The following is a 5,501-nucleotide window of genomic DNA, read 5'->3' as shown; positions in this document are numbered from 1 at the left end:
GCGGCGAACTCAAGTCGAGGGCGAACAAATGTTTGAAATGCCAGTTTCCTGATAAGTTGAGGTGAGTTCCGAAGGTTACGTCGCAGGTAACCCAGTGATCGAGAAGCACTGGCACAGATGGTAATATGAGAAGCCCAGGAGAGGTTTGTTGTAAGGCTTACGCCTAGATATTTAAATAATGAGGTCCGAGATAATGGGACATTTTTAATACAGAAAGAATAGTCCAAGTTAGTGCGTTTGCGGGTGAAGGACATCGCTTTACATTCTGGTGAATTGAGAGTCATTAGCCAGGTTAGCCACTGTTACATTGTTACGACACACGTGCCGTGTCTTACTGTATGCGACAGCACGCCGTTCGAAGGTGGTAACATGAATCTTTATTGCTTCCGTCTCGGAGTGTATATATACGAAACAGAGAGGGGGAAATGGGAAAGGGAAACAACGGAAGAGAGAACAAGGGAAGCGCTTGCAAGGCAGTCTGATTGCGGCTGACGTCACTTTACAACATCTCGTCCCCCCTAATACTGAAGTCGATGTACTGGTTTTCTTTGACGTGTAGAGCGCCGCAAGGCTTCGGGTGATCTGACGAGTTCAGCGTTGTTCCCTGCGAGTTCCGGCTGAAGTTCATGCTCAGGTTCTGTTATGCCCCCTTGTTCGGCTGGCGTTCTCGGCGACAGTGGGTAGTCGCGAGGAATACCTGTTCTTGATTCTAGTTTTGGTGCTTCTTGGCCTTTACCAAGCGGTGGCGTCGCATTTTCCCGGTTCCGCACCTGGTCAACATGTCGTCTTACTGATCCGGCTGGTGTTCTATTGCTCACCATCCGAGAGCCTGTTCTGAAGTTGCAGGCGTACACGCTAGCTTCAGGCAATGGCGGTGGCCACTCGTCTGCTTCGTTGGCTGGCCCTGCGTGTACAGGAGGGAAACATGGATCTAAACGGGATCGAATTTTATATCCGAAGAGCAGCTCTGACGGTGATTTTCCAGAGTGGTTAGGTGTCGTTCTTTAATTGAAAAGCAGCCTGTTTATATTATCTTCCGACCGCCCCTCACCAATCTTCTTGAGGCTCTCCTTAATTGTTTTGACAGCCCTTTATGCTAGTCGGTTCGATTGAGGGTGATATACAGCTGTACGCAGATGCGTTATGTTGTTCCTCTTGACAAAAGTAACGAACTCGTCAGCGGTAAACTTCGTTCCATTCTCAGATACGATGGTTCGTGGCATTCCAAATCTGCAGAAGATACCACGCAGGCAGTTGATTGTGCATGAAGCGTTTGCTTGTCGGCGTGGCAGAGCTTCAATCCACTTGCTCTATGCGTCCATGACAACGAGTATCATGTTCCCTGCTATAGGTCCCGCAAAATCGATATGCACCCTTGCCCATTTTTCAACAGTAGCGGGCCATCATTTTGGCGTTGCTGTAGCTGGCATGGGAAGGTTTTGAACACAACTCTGACCTGACGCTGTCACTGCCTCAATTTCGCGATCTAACCCTGGCCACCAGAATGACGATCTAGCCACCGCCTTCATAGCGGACGATCCTTGGTGCGTCTCATGCAAAAGGTATAATATGCGACGTCGCGCCTCCATCGGAACGACTACTCGTCGGCCCCAGTATAACAACCCGTGGGCCAAAGAAAGCTTCAATTTCTTCTCAAAAAAAAGGTGCGACACTCGTGTTAAAGCCTTTTGCGCAGGGCGGCCAACCGTTCTTAATGAATCGCATAACTTGACTGAGAGCAGGGTCACCAGCAGTCAACTGCTTTAGCTTCTCAACTGACACAGTTCCCTCAGCGAACACACTCAAGGCCAGCAAATAGTCTGGTGGGTCCGCTTCTAGTGGCTTCGGCTCAGACGTCCGTTGTGGCAGTGTACTAAGGGCGTCAGCGTTGAGCAGTTGTTTACCAGAAGAGTAGTGAAGCTGATAGCGAAATCCGCCTAAGTACAGCGCCCAGCACTGTATTCTGGCGGCTGCCAATGCTGGAGGTGGTCGATCCGCCTTCAACAGGCCCACGAGTGGCTGGTGGTCGGTGACCAATACGAATTCTCGGCCGACGAGATAATCACGGAATTTGGACACTCCAAACACAAGATCAAAGGCTTCCCTCTCAAGCTGGGAATAATTTTTCTCAGCCCTTGTTAGCGTTCTAGAACGTAACCCGACAGGTTTGTTTATCTTTCCGAATGTATGGAAAATCACGGCACCCATTGCGTCCTGTGAAGCGTCACACTCTAGCTTGATGGATCTCTCGGGATCATAGTGAGCCAGCATAGCCGCTTCCCGAAGGCATTAAATTGCTTCACGAAAAGCTGCTTCTTGCGCATGTCTCCAGAACCAACGTGTGTTGTTCTCCAACAACTTTTACAGCGGTGCAAGTACGGAAGACATGTTGGGCACGAACTTCGAATAAAATGTAATCATGCCCAGAAACGACCTCAACGGCTGAACATTTTCTGGGTTGGGGGCTTGCGCGATTGTTCAACGTGCTTCTCTATTGGATGCAAACCTTCACGATCAATTTTATTACACAAATAGGACACTGCCTCTTGGCGAAAGCTGCATTTCTCAAGTCTGACCTTCCCTCCGTGTTCACGAAAATGCTGCAGTACCTGTCGTAACCTGTCGGTGCTACATAGTTTTTCTGATACCAAAACGTCGTCAAGGTAAGCCTAAACACCTGTCAGGCCCTGCAGAACGTTTTCTATTTTCCGCTGGAAGACGGCAGGCGCGGAAGCTACGCCGAACGGCAGTCGGTTGTAGCAAAACAACCCACGGTGTGTATTGATTACGCACATCTTCCTTGAGTCCTCATCAAGGGGAACTTGGTTAGACGCGTCTCTTAAATCCAGCGTGCTGAAGCAGTCCCCGCCATTCAGGCATGCGAAAATGCCATCAATAGCTCGCAACGGGTACTGCTCCAGTTCACGGACGGGATTCAAGGTCACCTTATAAACAACGCTGATTCTAGCCGCGCCGTTCTTCATTACGGGTACAATGGGAGTAGCCCACGCGGCGTGCGTTACAGGTGACAGTACTCCAAGCGTTCCCAGCCTATCAATCTCTTTCGAAACTTTGTCGCGTAAAACAAATGCAAGGGAACGAGCCTTACAAGTTTTCTGCATGGCGCCTTCGTTGAGCTTCAGATGGACAGGGTGTCCATCAAATAGACCCAGCTCGGGGCTGAAGACGTCTTTGAAACCAGACAGGACGGCATGAATGGCGGGGGTACGGCCGCTTCCTGCACCAGAGCTTCGCTGCACTGAAACGTTCAACACCGAGGATCCTGCGTCATTGAACTTGGAAATCAACTCTCGTCCGCAAAGAATCGGACCTGAAGACTTCAGGACAATCAAGGAACTCTTGACCTCTTTGTCGTTGTAGGACACTGACATACTCAGTTTCCCTAATACAAGACGTTCTCCAAGATAGCCGGACAGTTTATTGAATGCGGTTTCTAATTGCAGCCTATGTTCGCGGTTTTTCTCAAAAAGTTCTTGGGACACAATACAGACGGGTGAGCTGGTGTCCACAATCATAGGTAAGTCAATGCCACACCATATGAAAGTACGAATAGGTGGTGGTAGCCGGCCATTGGAGGGTGCGGTTAGTGTCCAAATGTGCGCATCGTCTGCATTTTCCTCAGTGACATCCGCTATTACTCCAAACGCTTCTCCTCGCCTGCATTGTGAACGAGCTTTTGGGCGTCCTATCCGCACGTCGCTTTGGCACATCTTCGCCAGATGGCCGTATACACCACAGAGGTAACACCTCGCTTTCGCCCAGCCGCAGGCGTTTCTGTTGTGTTTCTGACTTCCGCAACGCCCACATGCTGACACCAGTTCATCAGCTTGTCGTGCGTTGACCTTGAGCACGGGTTCAATGTCAGATGACATCTTCTTTGCATCTTTTTCCGCCGCTTCTGCTGATATGGCAATCGTTTCAGCCTCCCTCAACGTCAAATCTGTTTTCGCTAATAGCTGCTTCTGAACAGCGTTTGACCTCACTCCATAGACGATCCTGTCGCCAAGCATCCGGTCTAGCATGCCACCGAAATTACAACCATCCGCAATCCGACGAACTTCAACGATGAACTGTTGAATGGGCTCGCTTTCCAACTGGCAGCGATTGAAGAACCGATAGCTCTCCATTATTTCATGATGCTTGGGGTCGAAGTAGTCATCCAAAGCTTTGACTGCTTCCTCGTACGTAAACGAGTTTGGCTTCCTTGGTGCAACCTGTCATGAGAGCACTTGTACGGTGCGCGTACTCCAGGTGCGCATGTTGCTACCACGGTGCACGGTGCACGGTGCGCATGCTGCTACCAGCAGCGCCCTCTTCGTTCCCGAGTCGCTGACGCCAGTTGCCTCAAAATAAGCTTCTGCCTTTGTGATGTAAGCCTTCCAGTTGTCGGACTGGTCATCGTACTCCGGTAGTTGACGATCAGCCATGGTCGGTATTTGCGTGGCCGCTGTTTCCAGCTTAACTGCCTGGCCTAATTCATTTTTCAACTCGAGGGTTCTGTCTGGCCTCGTCGTCACTGTTACAATGAATAATTTGGTTAAGATTATTTTGGAGGATCAGGTGGTCATCAGACATGTTAATAGAACGATGGATAATGCAGTCGTCAGTGAAAATGCCCATGCATATGGATAAGTCATTGGGTATGTCATTAATGTATATCAGAAAGAGTAAGGGACCAAGAATGCTTTCTTGTGGTACACCGGATGAAACATCTGAAAGGGGCGAGGAGTAGCTGTTAGCAACTGTAAAGTGACTCTTAGAAAGAAAATTTCGAAGCCAGGATAGAATTAGTAAATCAAGTTTTAATGACCAAAACTTCAAAAACAGGCGACAATGAGCTACGCGGTCAAAAGCTTTAGAAAAATCCAGAAAGATGCTGTCAGTTTGAATGTTTGAGTCCATGTGAAAATGTAAATCTGTCGTAAATTCAAGCAGTTGTAACTTGGTCCTACTCTCGCCAGGCCGTTGTCCTCATGCCATCGTCCTCAGACAAGTAAGATGATGAAAATGCTCAACGCGCTAAGCACCCCTAAGTAACTTTATGCAAGAAAGCTGGAGAGACACAAAAATAATACGGAATTTGTAATAAACGCAGGAATAAAATTGGCAGAAATGCATCAATAAACACGACAAGAGTTTCCAGGAACCTGGTGTCACTAAGAAGAGAAGAGCTGTGACCTTACATTTTACACATGTCATTACTGGTAAAGTCAAGCTCACACTACATCAATATTTCTTCTTGGGCGAGTTGGTGCACTTTGAAACATGTGGGTAACACCGCAAACAGATTACCACCAGAAGGGAGACACGTACACACAAGTGCTTTTGTATACGTGTTTCCTTTCTTGTGGTCGTCCCTTTGCTCTGTTACCCACATGTTTCAAGCTCACTATTTCGTTTTTTCTGTAACCCGATTTCCAGAAAGCCGTCGCCTGTCTTTTTTTAGTTTCCACATCGTCCCGGCGAGGAGAATAAAGTGA

This window comes from Dermacentor andersoni, chromosome 7, assembly GCF_023375885.2.
Source record: "Dermacentor andersoni chromosome 7, qqDerAnde1_hic_scaffold, whole genome shotgun sequence".
Lineage (NCBI taxonomy): Eukaryota > Metazoa > Arthropoda > Arachnida > Ixodida > Ixodidae > Dermacentor > Dermacentor andersoni.
Note: the sequence above shows the minus strand (reverse complement) of the source record.